The sequence below is a fragment of the Phacochoerus africanus genome, chromosome 7 (genome assembly GCF_016906955.1).
Source record: "Phacochoerus africanus isolate WHEZ1 chromosome 7, ROS_Pafr_v1, whole genome shotgun sequence".
Classification (NCBI taxonomy): Eukaryota; Metazoa; Chordata; class Mammalia; order Artiodactyla; family Suidae; genus Phacochoerus; species Phacochoerus africanus.
In genome coordinates this window covers 70,590,297-70,610,244 of record NC_062550.1, presented here as the reverse complement: position 1 = coordinate 70,610,244, position 19,948 = coordinate 70,590,297, and positions in this window count along the sequence as shown.

The window sequence follows — 19,948 nt, the reverse complement described above, 5'->3', positions numbered from 1 at the left end:
CTCGAGGAGGCTCCATGTGTGTGTGGAAGACCTTCGCCTCTCTGTGGCCTGCTGAGCATTTGCTTCCAGTGCGAGGGGCCCAGAGCCCACGAATGACAGGAAGAGATTTGCAAAAGGGAATCCTGCGTTAAGAGCCCCTTGCAAATTCATCGGTCACTTTCCTTTGCCTTTGAGGACAACCTTGGAGACCCTGGATGGAGAAGGGGGCTTAGGGCTCTGCTCCAAGGCTGGACAGAGGCTGAGTGTGTGCTTACGGCTTAAGGAAGTGCTCCCACTTAGCTCTGATTTTATTTCCTGCAGCAGATGGAGGAGGAGAAATTGTTGAAAGGATGTAAGCATTAAGTAAGAAACAAAGAGCTTTTCCAGGTCTCTGTTACCCCATCCGTAAAATAAGTTGGGAACAGCAAGGGCTGATTGAATGGGATGTCAGTCACACTAACACCTTAGAACATTATTTTGGAGACTCTGTGGTTTCTGGAATCTCTCTCTCTCTCTCTTTTTTTTTTGGTCTTTTTTAGGGCCACGCCCACCGCACATGGAAATTCCCAGGATTGGGGTCCAATCGGAGCTGTAGCTGCCGGCCTACGCCACAGGCACAGCAACACCAGATCTGAGCTGCGTCTGCGACCAACACCGCAGCTCCCAGCAATGCTGGATCCTTAACCCGCTGAGTGAGGCAAGGATCGAACCCATGTCCTCATGGATGCGAGTCGGGTTTGTTAACCACTGAGCCACGATGGGAACTGCCGGTTTCTGGAATCTCTTGAAATGCCTAAGAACTGCTCCAGGAGTGACTCATGTAAAACGGGCCCCTGCAGAAGCCAGGGTGAGCGGGCGTGGAGGCCGTGGGGCAGGGGAGAGGCTGAGCTTCATAAGGGGCTTGCATGCCCGCACCTCTCTGGAGCTGGAGAGGAGGATGGGGGCGGGGTGGGGGACTCGGTGCCAGAGGCTGGGCGGGAGCAGTGGGAAAGCCCTAAGGAGCTTTTCTTCTCTGACATGAGGAAAACACAGGCAGATGGTCTTTTTCTGAGAACACCCATTGAAAGCAGCTCCTTTGCCCTGCTGGCTGGAGATCGACCTTTAGACCCTTGTTTATGCTCAGCCAGGACTCCGGTCCAACCCCAGGCGGGCCTGGCATCCCAAACCACAGAGTTCCCGGAAGACATGTGATTAAGGGCCTGCGTGCCTCACAGGAAGCCTCAGATTGCAAACACATGTCCGAAACGCTGACTCGGAGTGAACGGACCGCATCTCCAAGTCGGTGTTGGGGGAGGCGATGTGTGCTGGGGAGGGGCGGGGACTGGCCCTTTGAATGTTGGCCCCGCTCATGGCTGATTGGAGCCTCCGGCTTCAGAGGGATTCAGGCTGAAAGAGGTTTCTTCTGTAAATTAGCCTGATGGTAATTTCTTTCCTGTCTTTTCTTGCTGAGAGTGAAATATCCAGGGACGTTTGTCTTGACCCCACGTGTGGCTGTTGGTTCTCTCTCTTAGTCATCTGCAGGGCCCCTTCTAGTCTCTGCTTCTAACACCCACCAAACCCTAGGGGCTTCCCGGCTCAACGGATCTGTTGATTGCACCCTGGCGCAGTTTTTAAAAATTAAACCTTTTATTTTGAGCTCATGGTTGATTCATGTACTAAGAAGAATACATGTCCCCCTCCAACCCCTTACTCAGTTTCCCAATGGTCACATCTTGCAAAACTAGTCAGGGGAGTTCCCTGGCGGCACAGAGGGTTAAGGATCTGGCGTTGTCACTGCTGCAGCTCTGGTCACTGCTGTGGCATGGATTCCATCCCTGGTTTGGGAACTTGTGCAGGCCAGCGGCTACAGTTCCGATTAGACTCCTAGCCTGGGAACCTCAATATGCCACGGGAGTGGCCCTAGAAAAGGCAGAAAGACAAAAAAAACCCCAAAAAACAAAACCAAAAAAACGTTCATTTTGTTGTGCAGCCATCACATCCTTCCACTGAAAGCCATTCATTCAGACCCATCATGGTTCACTCCCAGGTGGCTTTGCACCTTGTTGGAGCTCAGGGGAGAGGAGGTGATGGCTGTTGAGTAGGTAGCCAACAGTGTCAACCACTGGAGGGGAGGAGGAAGCATCCATTCCAACTGGATCCAGAGGGGCCGTCATCTCTCCCGGGGTCTTGTTTTTTCTGCCAGCAGGTACCTCTAAGCCTCTCCACCAACCTTGGCCACATGGGGAGAGACTGAGTGGGAGGGGGAAGCAATCTCACTTCTTTTGTTTTCTGGGCTCTTCTTCCATCAGTGACAAATCTTAGGATGGAAGGATCATCAAGAGCATGCAAATTTCTTTATAGGTGAGACCCTGAGACCTTGAATGGTATGGATTTGCTCTGGGTGAGCCAGCGAATAACCAAGCCAGGGCCCGTTCAGCTGAACACTCCATCTATCCCAATTATTAGTTTTTCTTGTATTTCTCATCTCTCTGTGACACCTAATATTTATTGGGCGCTTACTATGAGACACAGCGCACTCATGGATTTATATCTTTTTTTTCCCATTTAATCTCTAGGTGACTTTATGAGGTAGATACTCTTATTATTCCCATTTTACAGATTAGGAAATTGAGGCTTAGGAGGATGAAGGACATTGCCTGAAATCTGATTCCAGAGTTAGCACGATGGGTCCACCAGGCCACCCTCTCATAAAATAATCCTTTGTCATCTTCCGCTCTCATTTATTCTGGGTGGATTAGCAAGACATTCTCCCAAAGCTGGGCAGCTCTTTTTGGGTTGTGTCTGCAACTGCACCGTCTCCCTACCAGTTGCAGGGAATGTAGAGGGAAGATGAATAAATTTATTCTAGTTTTGTATGACTGAGAAGGGGTAAGGGATGAAAAGCATGATTCAGCCATATTATTTTGCTTTTTCTAAAAGGAAAACTCCTCATTAAAACAACAGTTTAACTATTAGGGTATGCCTTAATTATAACCTAGGGTTTACAGTTTTTAAGAAAAGATATGATTAGGACAAAATTAAAATATGGCAGTGAGTATAAGTTGTCTTACTCAAGTATTGTTTTCAATTACTCCTGTATCTAAGCTTTGGCTTTCTTTACTCTTTTATATTTCTCAATGATTCTGGGCATTGTAAAGCTATTTTGCTTGTGCAAGTCTTGCAGGAACCAAAACCAGCCACCGGCAGCTTTGATGAAGACACATTCTTTTTTTTTTTTTTGTCTTTTTGCCATTTATTGAGCTGCTCCAGTGGCATATGGAGGTTCCCAGGCTAGGGGGTCGAATTGGAGCTGTGGCTGACGTCCTAACACCAGAGCCACAGCAACGCAGGATCTGAGCCGCGTCTGCAACCCACACCACAGCTCATGGCAACACCAGATTCTTAACCCACTGAGCAAGGCCAGGGGATCGAACCCGCAACCTCATGGTTCCTACTTGGATTCATTAACCACTGAGCCACGATGGGAACTCCGAAGACACATTCTTAAGGAGGCAGTTCCCCAGGGCATTTCTGCTTTGCCTGTACTGAGAGTTATTTACGACTAACCTCTCCATTCCTTTGTCTGCTTTTTCATCCATCCATCCATCCATCCACTAAGTTATTCTTTCATTCAACAATGATTTATTGAATGCATACTTATAATAACCCTACTATTTTTACATTTTTAGAATTCATGTGACTCATCATTTCCTTTCTTTTTTTCTTTCTTTTTTATTTTTGCTTTTTAGGGCCACACCTGAGGCATTGGAGGTTTCCAGGCTAAGGGTCTAATCGGAGCTACAACTGCCAGCCTAAACCACAGCCATAGCAATGCCAGATCCGAGCCATGTTTGCAAACTACACCACAGCTCACAGCAAGGCCAGATCCTTAACCCACTGAGCAAGGCCAGGAATCGATCCCACAACCTCATGGTTCCTAGTCGGATTCATTTCCACTGCACCATGACGGGAACTCCTTGTCTAGTTTCTTGATGAAGTGTTTTTTCCTTCGATAGGTTACAAACCCTTCAAGCAGGGACAAGAGAGGGTCTTAGGGCTCTTTCTGGGCCACGTGCTTGACACAGAGGAAGGTATTCAGTCAGTGTTTGTGGAATTGTATCATCCATCCAACAGTACCTACCTCCTCAGGCCTCCTAAAACAGGCATTCCTTTTCCCCTTTAAGTTTCATAGGACAGTTAAGAAGCACAGAGAGACAATAATTTCATTAGAGGCTGAAAGAGGATGCAAAAAGAGAAAAATAAACCAGGACAGCATTCATACGAATAATCAGAGAATGTCACTACCACGACTGCAGTGACATGCACGGATTTATCGCAGCCCCTGAGAGGAATCTGATGGCTTCATTACATGTCTCATCTGTACCATCCTCTCAGCATCTCACTTTTCGTTGGTACTCCCCGTACGGATCCGATGTCTCTCCTGCTTTATGGATGGGAAACTGAGCTTCTGAATGGCCTGGGGCTGAGCCATCTCACAGGGTGAGTCGGGAACGGGGATGTAGGGTAAAATAGGCATTGTTAGATTTTAATAGATTCAATCGAATCAAGATGTAATCTTCACCAGCATATCATGGTTACTATTCGAGAAGCTCTTACCAAGTGCCAAGATCTTTATATGCACTAGCCTTTCCCCAAAATCTTTATTTTGAAGAAGTTCCAAACCTACAAAAAGTAGTAGAAATATATCATGAAACATCTAATTGCTTGATTTCTTATAACTGGTTTCCTAAAATTTCATTTTTGCTTTCCCCATTCCCCCCATATATATAATATACCAGCATACATCTCTACAGAACGAGGGCATTCTTCTAATTGTAATTAAAATACAGTCCTCACACAGAGGAAGTAGAACATTGAAACAATTCCATGATCTATTATATTGTCATTATTCAAATTTTTCTAATAATAATCCTCTCCCCTTCCTTCCCCTTCTCCCCTCCCTCCCTCCTTCCCTACCTTCCTCCTTCCCTTTTTTTTTTTTCTTTCTTTCCTTCCTCCCATCCAGGATCTAACCAAGGATTGCCCATTGCATTAATTTTTCATTCTTCATTCGTTTCCTTTAACGTAGAACAGTTTCTCAGCCCTTCTCCTCCTTTCACTGTGAGGAGTCCAAGCTAGTTATTTTGCAATATGTCCCTCCGTTTTAAATTTGTTTGATGTTCCCTGGTGGAAAGATCCGGGGTAAATACTGTTGGCAAGAATAATTGCACAAATGATGCCGTGTGTTTCTGAGTTCCTCCCATCGGGGGGCGTACAATGTCAGTTTGTCCCGTCAGTGGTGATGTTATGATCGCTTGGCTGAGGCGGTGTTTGCCTGATTTCCACGGGGCGGAGATGCCATTTAATTAATCCGTAAGCTGCACGGTGCTACTGTGAGGCTGTGTGGATGTCCCCTCATCAGTCTTTCACCCCAGGGGTTGCAGCAATCATTGGTGATCATTGCACTTTGTCTTCTAAAACTCGCATAAAAAGCTTGTGAAGTAGGTACGGTTTCCCATATTTTTGCCGAGGGAACTGCATCTTAGAAAAATAAAAAGACTTGCTCAAGGCCCCACAGCTGATAAGGGGCAGAGCTGGGCTTTCAACCCAGGCCTGGCTCCCTCCAATGTCTCTGCTCTTACTACTCCCTGCACTGTTCTATTTGGAGATAAAGATCTCATCCCTTTTGCTCCAGGCAAGACAAGAAAAAGGGATATTTAAGATCATGTAAGACACAATTTATTTCAACTCTCAGTCTCTTTCTTCTTATTCCCTAAGCACCTTTCTTTTTTTTTTTTTTCACCTGCTAAAACCTGATGCCACTTAGTTCACCTTTCTCTGACTATTACTTTGAACGTGGTGAGTAAATATGCTTTTCCCCAGTGGCCCCAGGACCAGGGGGCTCTACTTTGATCTCATGGTGCCCAGGATTGAGTGCTTGCCAGGGCCGTACTGTGGCTGCCGCATTACATATGGTGACAGTCCATCCAAGTGGAGGAAGACTGTTGCATAAACCCACAGATGTCATTACAGGGGGCTTCTCTCTGGTTGGCAGTGCAGGTGGGAAATGCAGTCCAACCACCATGATATTAATGCTAAGCACTAGCTCATCTGGTGTTTTGGGACCCATAAGGGAACTCGCAAGCTCCTGGGGATGGGGGGAGGGTATTTTACTATTAGTGTTAAATGTGCCAGTTAAGAATTGGATTCAGGAGTGCCCTTCGTGGCTCAGCAGTTAACGAACCCGACTAGGATCCATGAGGATGTGGGTTCAATCCCTGACCCCACTCAGTAGGTTAAGGATCCGGCATTGCTGTGAGCTGTGGTGTAGGTTGCAGACTTGGCTCAGATCCCGTGTTGCTGTGGCTGTGGTGTAGGCCGGCAGCTGCAGCTCCTATTCCCCTAGCCTGGGAACTTCCACATGCCTTGAGCACGGCCGCCCTTAAAAAAAAAAAAAAAAAAAAAAAAAGACAAAAAAAGAATTCGATTCAAAAACTGTAACTGGGGAGTCCCTGGTGGCCTCAAGGTTAAGGATCTGGAGTCGTCGCTGCTGTGGCTCAGGTGTGATCCCTGGTTTGGGAACTTCTGCATGCTGTGGGCACAGACAAGAAAAAATTGTAACGTATTAAAACCAGAAGAGATCACCCAGCCCTACTCCCTTCTTTTGTAGATGGAGAAACTGAGTCCTAGAATGGTAAGTGGACTGTCCAAGGTCACAGCTGGTGACCCACAGATCTGGGGCTGGGACTAGGGACCCCATGCACACAATGCTGCACAATCACTAGGTTTCCGCTGTATCTCACCCTTGACCGTGTCAAGCACGCCCCCAGCCCGGCAGGCCCTTGGTCCTTCTGTTGCCCTTTTCCATCCTTTCCCTTCTTGGATTTGTCCTTTGGGAGGCGTTTGCTTGTCCTTTCCTTCCTTCGTTTGCCGGTTCGTTTATTCCTAACCAAAGTGTATTATCCTCCTGCAGTGTGCCTGGTGCAGGGGGAAGCGAGCAAAGAAAAGCAGCGTCAGCCTTGAAGGAGGGCCCAGCTTAGGTTGGGGAGGGGATGCATTGCAACAACCACGATGTTAAGTGCTCAGCACCAGAGAAACGGCTCATTTGGTGCTCCTGGGACACTGAAAAGGCAAGGCGGCCTTGACCTCACTTGGGAATCTGGGTGTGTGCTGGGGAAGATATGACCTGCAAAGGAAAGAGAGGAAAATCGGGGAAAGAAAAGCAAGGTCGGGCAGAGCTTGGTAGATGTGCCACGAGAGGCTACTGGAAGGGCCCGAGACACGCATCCTATCACAACTCAGGAGTGATGGATGTGGCTGGTGTGGCTGCATGGGCCACGGGCCACGAACAGCCCAGAGCTGGTTCCTGGCTTGGCTCTGTTCAGAGGTTCAGACAGCAGCTCCAGCGTCCTCCGTGGCTGCCCAGCGCCAGAGCTGTTTGTGCTCACAGGCGTCGGGGAGGGAGTGGGGGGAGGAAGGGACACAATTGCCTTGAGGTCACTAATTGCAGCTCCAGCTGCGGGAGGCCCTGTGCTCCTCCTGCCGCCCGCCCGCTGTGCTGCGTAATGGACACTTAGGTGTGGGATCCAAACAAAACCCGAGCCTTATTCTGCACACGGGAATAATCACATCACAGGCTGGAAGGAAGGGATCTGGTGCTGATGAGACCAAGGCATACAGAGGCAGCGAAAAGTTTGGGCTGCTCTTTTGTTGCTGTTGTTCCTGGTGCTGACCAATTGCGCAATGCAGCCCCGTTAGGAAGCGGCTGCTTAGCTCTCAGTGAGTGGATGTAATAACTTCATACAGCAGGGCTGTGGGCTCTAGGCGGGACCTCTCAAGCGAGCCCCTCCTTCCTTAACAGCAGTCGGCAGCAACCTCGACACCTACGTGACATTGCCCAATGCCAGACCGTTTTACTGTATTTACCTGGATGAGCTACTAAAGCCTCAGTCACCCAAGTAATTAGGTATCACTCAGATTCCTGTTTCACACAGGAAGAAACCAAAGCCCAGAGAGGGTAAGTGACTGGTCCAAAGTCACACAGCTAATAGGGCAGCCAGAACTGAATCAGGCACAAGGATTTCTGAGCCTACACTGTTATCTACTAGGCCACCTTGCCGCTTGGTCTCAGGAGACCGCGACTTGGGCAGGAGTTCCTGTTGTGATGGGCACCTATGCTGCTGGTTAACTTTGTTGTTCATTGGATGTTAAATTTCAGGAGGCCCGTCTTGTTCACCACCAGGCCCCCTCTGTCTAGCACCGTCCCTGGCACACAGTAGACGTTTAATGCATCTTTTGGGCTGAATGAATAGCAATGGCTCAGGCCATATAGGCTATTTTATTTTATTTATTTTATTTTTTGATTTTAGGGCTGCTCCCATGGCATATGGAATTTCCCGGGCTAGGGGTCAAATTCAAGCTGCAGCTGCCAGCCCACACCACAGCAACCGTGATAGCCATGTGGGATCCAAGCCACATCTACTACCTACACCACAGCTTGTGGCAATGTGAGATCCTTAACCCAAAAGGGAGGCCAGGGATTGAACCTGCATCCTCATAGATACTAATCGGGGTCACAACAGGAACTCCCGCATAGGCTATTTTATATCTTGTTGATAATACTAGTGGGAGAAGACAGTGAAGCCAGGTCAGATGTGTATTTCTCAGTGATGTGGGGGTCTCTGGGCCCGGGGTGGGGGTTGGGCTCTGGGGAGATTTACCAGGGACGCTCATTTCTTTGCCCTCCCCCTCCTCTCCTATAATGTGCTCCCATTCTCTGATTAATTTATTCAGCAGATACTTAAAGAACCTATTTAATAGGTATAATAATAGGAATACTCATTATGTGCCAGAAACCATTCCAGGCAGAGCAGTGAACAAGAGAGATAAAAATTCCTTCCCACATGGAGCTTGCCATTGCCTGGAGGAGACAGACAGTGAACAATAAATAAGCAAAATACTCGGTGTGCACATTGGAATAAATGCTTAGGAAGGAGGCTATGCAGTGACGTGGAGAGAGTGAAGGAGTATAGATACCTAAACCAGTGAAGGCCTCGCTGAGAAGGTGACAATGACAAAAGCCTGAAGGAAAGAAGGAAGCAGGCTGTGCCAATACCACGGAGGCAGACGGAATGGCAGGGGCAAAGGTCCTGGGGCAAAGCCAGGTTGGAAGTTAGAGAAACAGTGGGGAGGTCAGAGGTCACTGGAAGGTGAAGGGCTTGTGATGGGCAGAGAGTGCAGAGAAGTAAGCAGAGCCAGGCAGTGTCAGGTGTCAAGGTCAGAGTGATGAGCCTGGGAAATACCAACCCAGGGCATGGGAACAAAAGAAGAATGTACTCTGACTTTCTGTGTTGTTCCAGGATGTGGCCATATGCATATTTACCTCCCCTCTAGACTCCGAGCTTCTCAAAGCCGTGACCTTATGTGCAATCCCAATGCCAAGCTCAGTGCCTGGCATGCAGCAGATATGCAGCATGTTTTTATACATACATCGGATGAAAAAAATCACATGCAAGACACAAAACAATATGAAAAAAGAGGAAGGACAAAATAGGCTCTGAATCGAGGAATGAAGGAGGTTTTAGGCATCGTTTGATCCAGGCCTGGAAGAATGAGAAATCTTTCTGGGTATAGAGTGCATTAGGCTGGACAAGGAGTAGGAGCAAAGGTTTGCAGGCATGAAGGTGCAGGGCCGATTGAGAAAACACCAAACAGACCAGGTGTTTTGGGAGTGTGGTGTGTGAGAAGGGATGCTGGGGGCTAGAACTGTGGTGACCTGCGTGCATGCTAATGAACTTGGGTCTTCTACTGCGGGCAATGGGGAGCCGTGGTAGGCATTACGGATGCATGTATTCTTTTTAGAGGCCAGTTTCAATCCATCAGGTTTGGGCCATTAGCTCAGCCATGACTCCCAGCCACAGCGCCTCAGGCCATGTGCCAAGGATGGTGCAGGGGTGGGCGGGGCCTCTGGTGACCACAGAGCAGTACTGGGATTGTGCAGGCTCTGTGTCTAGACGCTACCCTGGGTGGAAGGGGAATGGTCTGTGGAGCCTGCTGACATTGCACAACAAAGGATTTAGCAGTTGACTCAGCTGTGCTCCAAGAGCGCCTGGTCCCACTTGGGACCAGCTATGATTTCATTATGCTGTTTCCCAACCATCTGCATCAGGCAAAACCAACCAGCTCCAGGTTCCTGGGCTCCTTGGATCCTGTGCTGGGGGCTGCGGAGAGTCCCGTGGCCCGCTCTGCCCAGCGCGGGGGTTTCTCTCCTATTATCCAGTCCCGAAGTTAGGGACTGGTCACAGGGACGTAGGCACTCCTTCTAGAAGGCAGCTGTCTGCGAGGTCAGGCCCTGACCTCTCATATGTGGCGGGAGGTCGGTGGCGGGGGGCACTGGCAGTGGACCACTGACCTCCTGGGAGGGCCTCTGAGATGGAGATGGGAGCCTAGGCGGAGCTGGGAGTTGTCACCATCCTTCGGTGGGGAGCATGGTCCCAGGCTGGGGTCCCAGGCTCCCACCTTCCTGTGCTGGCTCTGCCCTGCTGTCAGGCCATCCCAGCATGTCACCCTCTTACTCCAGCTTGGGTCTCTGCCGGTTGAGGGAAGGACCTCTGGCCTCCCCAGGACACTCAGCATCATGCTTGTGTAGGGCAGGCTTGACACACCTCCCCTGGCTAGTAGTTTAGGGGAGTGGGGGAGGAAACGTCTATCAGCAATGCCCAGTTTCGTTTCAAGGGCATTCAGGGAAGGAAACCCAGTGCCCCCTGCTGAGAAAGAGCCGGTTCATCCATAATTCTGGGCCCCAGGGACTCCGGAACTTCCACGTGCAAAAGGCCATGTCGGGAGCAGAGCTGCATGAGATGATATAGTTGGATGTGTTCAGTCAAGGTCAAAGCTGGACTTGCAGGTGGGGATAACCTCCCCCTCCCTCTCCTGGGAGCTCCCCTGACCATCCAGGCTCGCGGTCACAGGGCCCTCATCGTGGAGTCAGACTGTGACAGCTGGCCAGAAGGGCTTGGGCTGGACACGGGCTGAGGTGGGTGTATGAGTCGGACTGAGGGTGGATCTTGACTGTTCTCCAGGCCCAGACAGAAAGGGTGGTTTTGGTTTCCACTCTTCTCAAGGCTTAATGGGTGACTGTGTGAAGACGATTGTCAATATCCATTAAAGGCTTTAAAATAGCTCCTAACCTTTGACCTAAGAATCCCTGCACCAAGGAATGTCTCCAAAGAAATTAGAGATACCACAAGGATTTAAGGTAAGGATGCTTATCTTAGTAGTATTTACAATAGTAAAAAATGACAGCCATTAAAAACTGCTGTTTTAGAATATTTGAAGACATGAGGGCATATTTACAATTTTTCAATGTTAAAAATTATGAAATATTTTAGATAAAAAATTACAGCAAATACAACAAATGTCCATATACCCCCAGCCAAATTTAACAAATGTTAACAATTTTGCCATATTTATATAAGTTTTTAAGAAATAAAATGTTACAGGGAGTTCCCATCATGGTGCAGCGGAAACGAATCTGACGAGGAACCATGAGGTTGCAGGTTTGATCCCTGGGCTCACTCAGTGGGTTAAGGATCCAGCATTGCTATGAGCTGTGGTGTAGGTTGCAGATACAGCTTGGATCCTGCGTTGCTATGGCTGTGATGTAGGCTGGCAGCTGTAGTTCTGATTTGACCTCTAGCCTGGGAGCCTCCAAATGCTGCTGGTGAGGATCTCAAAAAAAATAAAATAAAAAAAAAGCAGATAAAAAAGGGTTACAGATACAGATTTTAAAAATCCTCCCTTCCCCACCTCCCCAGAAAAATCTATTTTTCTGAAACTGATCTTTGCCATTCCAGAAATTATACTTTTTCTCTTCATGCACATATATGATATGTATCCATAAAATATAGTGTCTTTAAAAATTACAAAAATTTAACCTCTTGTAATGTGCTGTTTTCACGCAATGTAATTTTCATAATTTATCCATTTGGATGTACAGAGATGAGGTTTTTTTAGTTGCTCTACATAGTATTCAAAGAGACAAATTTAATACAATTTTTTCAGTGGGTTATAGAAGCTCAATGAGTTGTCTCTAAAGGGAAGTACTCAGCTACCATCCAGGTCAAATGATGGAGTTCTCACTGTGGCTCAGCTGTAATGAACCCAACTGGTACTCATGACACAGGTTCGATCCTTGGTCTCACTCACTGGATTAAGGATCTGGTGTTGCCATGTGCCACAGTGTAGCTCGCAGATGTGGCTTGGATCCTGCCTTGTTGTGGCCGTGGTGTGTAGACCAGCAGCTGCAGCTCTGATTCAATCCCTAGCCTGGAACTTCCATGTGTTGCGGGTGCGGCCATAAGAAGAAAAAAAAAAAATAGAGAGGAAATGACATTGCTGTTGTCCCAAAAATTCTCCCTTGAGCTCCTTTTCAACTAAAGTGCTCTTTTCCTCCCCGAAAGTAGCCACTGTCTTAATTTCTAATAACATCATTTTGTTTGTTTTTCAAAATTACATGAAAGGAAACAAGGTGTTCTAGCTTTGCTGATGAGCTCATTTGTTAATGATGTTATTCAGATCTTCTCTTTTCGCACTGATTTTGGGGTTTATTACCAGCTATTGAGAGAGAGATATGAAACACTCTCACTATGAATGTTTGTTGTATTTCCTTTAGTCTGTCAGGTTCTGCTTTAAATTTTTTTGTTTTTTTTTTGCTTTTTAGGGTCACACTTGCGGCATACGGAGGTTCCTAGGCTAGGGGTCTAATCAGAGCTGTAGCCGCCCGCCTACGCCAGAGCCACAGCAACTTGGGGTCCTAGCTGCGTCTGTGACCTGCACCACAGCTCACGGCAATGCCGGATCCTTAACCCATTGAGCAAGGCCAGGGATCAAACCCGCAAATTGTGGTTCCTAGTCGGATTCATTAACCACTGCGCCACGACGGGAACTCCTGCTTTAAAATTTTAATGTTATTGCCCAGAGATTTACTAACATTCTGGTGAATTGACCCCTTATGATTAATCTTTATCAAACAATATTTTTCTTCCAAGTCTACTTTCTCTGTTATGAGAATAGCTACACTAGCTTTCATTTAGTTAATGTTTGTGTGTTTTTTCTACCCTTTCCTTTTCATCCTATCTCCCTACTTATATTTACAGGAGTGTCTCCTGTAAGCCCCACATAGTTGGATTTTAAAAATAAAAGTCTTTAATAAAGTTAGTACATTTATATTTACATTGCATCTATATTTGGTATTCTGTCTATTTGTAGGTAATACAATTGCTAACATATTTGGATTCATAGGTACCATTTGCTGTATTTGTTTTCTATGTGACCCGTTTTGTATTCCTCATTCTTTCCCTTAAGGCTCTCTTTTTTGAGTAAGTCAATATTTTGATTATTTCATTTTTTTCTCTGTCTACCTGGAGAGTTATATATTCTTTTACTGTTCTTTTAGTGGTTATTCTAGGAAATGGGCATCCTTGCCTTACAGTCTTACACAGACTGCTATTTCCCCCACTTTCCTAATGATGCTAGACCTGATAGTACTTGAACTCCTTTACTCTTTCCTACCTTTTGGGTCATTGCCTTCATGTGTTTTAATTCTACGTATTCTTTAAACCCATATAGTGTTTACACTATTCTTTTTTGAAAAGTCAATATTTGTTTATATTTTCCCCTTTTCTGTTGTTCTTCTTTTCTTACACTTCTGTATTTCCATCTGGAAGCCTCTTTCTTTTGCCTAAATAAATTTCTCTCATATTTCTTTTAAGGCCAGTTTGATGGTAACACGTTCTCTGTTTTTGTTTTTATGAAACATCTTTATATTGCCTTCAGTTTTGAGGAAAAAGTTTTAGCTTGTGTGGAGGTTAGGTTGGCAATTATTTCATTGCAGCGTTTTTTGAAGCCAGCCTTCCATTGTTTGTGGCTTCCATCATTTCTGTGGGAAGTCATACCAAAGTCTTATTGCTGCTCTTTTGAAGGTAATTTGTCAGCTTTTCTCTGAATGCTTTGAGGTTTTTTTTTTTCTTTTGTTTTTCAGTAGTTTTCCTGTGTTGCACCTAGAAGTGATTTTATTTACCTTGTTTCATTGTGCTTTGCTTTATTGCACTTTGCAGATGTTGTGCTTTTACAAATTGAAAGTTTGTGGCAAATCTGTGTTGAACACATTTATTGGCTCCATTTTCCCAACAGCATTGGCTTACTTCATGTCTCTGGGTCACATGTTGGTAATTTTTGCAATATTGATTATTATTCATTATTATTATATCTGTGATCATGTTATTTGAGGTTACTCTTACAGAAAGATTATGACTTTCTGAAAGCTCCGATGATGGTTAGCATTTTTTAGCAATAGGTATTTTTAAATTAAGATTCGTACATTTTTTAGGCATAATACAATTGCATGCTTGATAGATTGCAGTATAGTGTGAACATAACTTTTATATGTACTGGAAAACGAAAAAAATTGTGTGGCTTGCTTTTTGTGATATTTGCTTCATTGTGGTAGCCTGAAGCCAAATCTACAGTATCTCTGAGGTCTTCCTGAACTTGTACTTTTAGGGATTTACATATCTCCTTGACTCTATGAACTGATGTCCTTTAATAGTTCTTGGCCAGTATAGTTTCAATTTTTTTTTTCTTCCTGGGACTTCATTTTCATACATGTTGAATCTTCTAACTATAACTCTCAGTGTTTTATGCTCTTTTGCATATTTTCCATTTGAACATTATCTTGTTTGGCATATATTTGTTTACTGCTGCATTTTTAAGTTCATTACCTCAATCTTCTCCTATGTCTAAATTGCTGTTAAAACGTTTGATGAGTTCTTCATGTCAGATATTGAGTCCATAATTTCAGATATTGTATTTTTCTTCTTTATTTAATCCATACCCACAGCATGCAGAAATTGCTGGACCAGGGAATGATGTACTTTTCAATACAATATTTAATACCATGAATTTCTATTTGATTCTTTTACAAAATAGATTCTATTTCTCAATTGAACTTCTTTTTTTTTTCTCTTGATTTTTAGGGCTGCACCTGTATCCTGGGCTAGGCATCAAATTGGAGCTACGGGCCTATCCCACAGTCACAGCAACGTGGGATCCAAGCCACAGCTCATAGCAATGCTAGATCCTTAACCCACTGAATGAGGCCAGGGATCTAATCTGCATCCTCATGGATGCTAGCTGAGTTTGTAACCTGCTGAGCCACAATGGGAACTCCCACAATTGAAATTCTTTATCCTTTCATTTATTTTCACCATCTCCCCCACTGTTTTCCTTAAAGATACTAATCATACTTATTTTATGGTTCTCATTTGTTAACTTCAAAACTAACTATAGGTCTGTTTCTCTCATTTGGTGTTTTGTTGTTTGTTTGTTGTTTTTTATCTTTTTAGGGCACCCACAGCTTATGGAGGTTTCCAGGTTAGGGGTCAAATTGGAGCTGTAGCTGCCGGCCTACACCACAGTTCACAGCAATGCTGGATCCTTAACCCACTGAGTGAGGCCAGGGATCAAACCTGCATCCTCATGGATAGTAGTTGGGTTTGTTACCCCATAGCCACAACAAGAACTCCTCATTTGTTTTTATTCATAGTTTGGGCCCTGGTGGTCCTATTTCTTGGCATGCCTTGTATTTTTTTAAATTGATTTTCGGCTATTATGTGTAACATATTTTAGAGGTGCCAGAAGTTGTCTGCAACATTAGGGAGCGTTTGTTCTCTCCTCCCCCGGGTGGGTAGTGGGGAAGCTGAAGACCTTGGTCCCTTCAGGTTTCCCATGGAGTCTCTGGAATGTTCGCTGGGGCCTTTTTTCCCTGGCAGATCCCAAATGCTTACCTCTGTCTCCTCTGCACCACAAAATGACCAGAAATTGCCTACTTGGAGTTCCAGCCTCCTGCCAAATGCAGTTACAGAATCTGGAAAAAATATTGAGGTAAAAACCAGGCATATTTTTGAGGTATTGAGGCAAAAATAAAGCATATTTTTGAGGCTTCTCCAGCCTCCAGTTTTTTTGTTTGTTTTTTTTTGGGTTTTTTTTTTTTTGGTTTTTTAGGGCCAAACCCACAGCATATGGAGGTTCCCAGGCTAGGTGTCGAACTTGAGCTACAGTTGCTGGCCTATGCCAGAGCCACAGCAATGCCAGACCCGAGCCGTGTCTGCAACCTACACCACAGCTCAGAGCAATGCCGGATCCTTAACCCACTGAGGGAGGCCAGGGATCAAACCTGCAACCTCATGGTTCCTAGTCGGATTCCTTTCCACTGCACCATGACAGGAACTCCAAGCCTCCAGTGTTTGTCACTTAAACCCCATGAGACTTCTGAAGCTCTGACAGTTTCTCGGTCCCCTGGCTGTGACCCACTACCTGGACAAAGCATCCTCAGCCTTTTTCCTGCTGCAGGATTGACACAGACCTCCAAGGAGCGGTGGCGGTGGGCCGTCAGCTTCCTCAGTGGTCTCCCCTCCCTGGAATTGCACCCTGTTGTGTCCTCGCTGGCCCACAGGATCTCCGAAGCTTGAAAACAAGGTGTTTGTGTTTTATCTGCTTTTCACATTTCACTCTAGGGGGCTTGGTCTGCACAGCTCTGCCATCCCACTTGGCACAAAACATCCTCCAGGCCTAATTGCCCAATATTGTGCTTTGCAAAAATGATAGAGATAATTTGAGGTTCTGGGTGAGTTTATATTCCTCCAGAGAGGAGGCCAGCTTGTGGCTGGCTGCTAGCTAGGTCAGGTTGATTCCATCAAGAATGGACATAATTCAAAACTGAGCCTTAGTCTTTAGTCTGATTTATTCTTGTGACCAGACCATAGCCCTTTGGGGGTGTTTGCCAGGGCCCCTCCCCCAAGTGGGCCCAGAGCTGCATTCTGGGTAAACCGGCCCCACCAGACTGTGGGAAGCTCATGTGTTGCTCAGCCTCTTAGTCAATGCCTTGCTTATGGAATCTGGCTACCGCTTTGAGGGGTAGAGAGACACCCAATTCTGGGTTTATTTCCCTTGGTTTCCTTCCTCTTTTATTTTATTTTAATTATTTTATTTATTTAAAAAAATTTTTGTCTTTTGTCCCTTTAGGGCTGTACCCGCGGCATATGGAGGTTCCCAGGCTAGGGGTCCAATCAGAGCTGTAGCCACCGGCCTACACCAGAGCCACAGCAACGTGGGATCCGAGCCGCATCTGCAACCTACACCACAGCTCACGGCAACGCCAGATCCTTAACCCACTGAGCAAGGCCAGGGATTGAACCCATGTCCTCATGGATCCTAGTCGGGTTTATTAACCAGTGAGCCACAACGAGAACTCCTCCTTCCTTTATTAGACATGGCACCACAGAGTTTTACTGCCTCCATAATCTTTCAGATGCCTTCAAATAGATGTTTAATTATATGTTGTCCAGCTTTCCTTGTTCCCAGTGGCATAGCTACCTTGTCAATCAATAATGGAAGTGGAACACTCAACATGTTTTTTTTTTCTTTAAAAATTTATTTTATTGAAACGTAGTTGATTTACAATGTTGTGTTAATTTCTGGTGTATAGAGAAGTGATTCAATATACATATATATATGTAGGTATAGGTATATTCTTTTTGTGATTCTTTCCCATTATGGTTTATTCTAGGATATTAAATATAGTTTCCTGTGCTCTCCAGTAGGGCCTTGTTGTTTATCTGTTTTATATACAATAGTTTGCCTCAGCTAATCCCAAAGTCCTAATTTACCCCTCCGCCTCCCCTTTCCCCTTTGGTAACCATAAACCATATGTATTTTTTAAGCGAGAAAGAAAAACAGATTTCAAAATAGTATGTGCTGTACGGTGCTGACGTGGTTAAAAATAAAAGCACGTGCGGGTGGATGAATATGGGTGGAAAGACCGGAGGGCTGCAGGTCACGTTGTCACCGATGGTTCCCTCTGGATGGCTGGCATCTCGATGACTTTCATGTTGTCTCTGTGCTGTTCTGCATTTTCCAAATTTTCTATAGTCAATGGGTTCTTTCATATTTATACAAATGCTATTTTTGAGAAAGACAATAGCCGGAAAGTAGTAGGCGGATGAAGGAAGAAAGCAGAAGAAGAAGGTGATACCCAACAATGGGAGACTGAGACCCTCGGAACGGTGGCGGGAGGGAGGCAGGCAGTAGAGACCCCTCAGCATCGTGCAGCTGAAGGAAGTGAAGCCATGGGTCTTGCCGTCCAGCTGGTAACAGCGCGGGCCAGGAGCTGGGTGTTTGGGTGAGGTTGCCCTCTTCCCTGCAGAGCTGGCCTCCCATCTGCCTGGTCTCAGTCTGCCCTACTCCTCTGGCCTTGTGGGCAGCCCTCTAAATCCCCACCACCCTCTTCTGGCCATTGGACTCACTGTGGCCAAGGATGCTTGAGGCTTTTCTCCCGAGACCCCCTCTTAGAGCCTCTCTCCCGTTGCCTTCTCCTGCCCTCTCCACCTGCTCCTGCGTGTTCACCTCCTAGCCTCACCTTCTGTGGCAGGTAGAGGCTGTGCCTCTTGTTTGGAAAGGATCCTCTAGGTTTTGCATTTTCGTTTGCTAACTGTCAAGTCTTCTTTTTTGTCTTTTAGGCCACACCCGCAGCATATGGAGGTTCCCAGGCTAGGGGTCCAATTGGACCTGTAGCTGCCAGCCTATGCCACAGCCACAGCAATGCCAGATCGGAGGTGCGTCTGCAACCTACACCACAGCTCATGGCCATGCTGGATACTTATCCCACTGATAGAGGCCAGGGATTGAACCTGCATCCTCCTGGATGCCAGTCAGGTTCGCTAACCGCTGAGCCATGATGGGAACGCCTGTCAAGTCTTCTGATTGAGATGCTTAGGACTGGAAGGCAGGGATTGATTGGTCCATAGTCTGGAATCCTACCTGGCAGGCAAGTCAGTGCCCTGTATGGGTGCAGTAAGTCCTCGTGGAGTGGGTGGTGAACTGTTGGAAGGAACGGGCTTGTGAGAGGCTGGGGCAGATCTGGAAGGAACCCATGAGGGATCTCGATGAGCAGCCGGGAGAGGCAGCATGATGCTCATTAGTGGAGCCTGTCAAGGCCTTTCTGCTGGTTGGTCTTTTCTCCCTGGAGCCTCGTGTCAGTTTCAGAAAGACAGAAGAGGACTCTGAGTCTGGAGGGAACATGTATTGAAAGGAGAGCAATTTGTGATGTTTGATGTAAAGACAATTGAAAGAGGAAGCAGTGGATGGGGATTTGGGTCTGGAGAGGTAGGAACTCTCTGCCCCTGTGTTGGTGCCCTTTCTCAGGTCTGGGGTGGGCTGGTCTTGCAGAGGCAAACCCTGTGTGAGAGTTTGGGTGGCAAATGATGGTGAGATAATGTGTGTGGGATCTGGGGAGAGGGGCTACTTACTTCCAGATTTTTCTAGAGGGAGCCTTACGAAGGGCATTGTCATGATCTGAAGCCAGTCTTTCCGATCTTCGATGGCTTCCATTAAGTCCCTGAGCAGAGGAGTGTAACAGAACGGGATGGGGGCATGCAGGAGAGCCACTGGCCAAGGACGTAATCAGAGATCTCGAGTGCATACATATGGGGTCTCCTTTCGGCAGCACTGAGGTTTACTGGGTGTGGGTGGGAGGATTTGACGCCTACCACATTAGAATTACCTGATGCAACAAAGGCTGGACCATAGCATAGGGATGGGACCAGAGAGGGACTCTGGCCTGTGCCTTGGCCAGGGATGTGGGCAGATTCTGAGAGGCTGTCCTGAGATGAGTTCTCCTTCAGGAAACCCACCGTTAATGCAACCGCAGCTAATTCAAGGCATCACTGAGAAGGCAGACCATCCAGTGCTCGTGTTCGTGTAATTTACAAGTTAAGGATCCTGTGGGTTTCAGAAGTGGCTTTCGAAGGGCCCCAAAAATGTCTCATTTTGACACTATGAATGTCTGGGGAGGGTGGGTGAGAGGTACTAGGGCAGGTACCCTTGAAGTGGAGTAACACAACTTAAACGGGGGTGCCGATCTGACCTCAGCTTG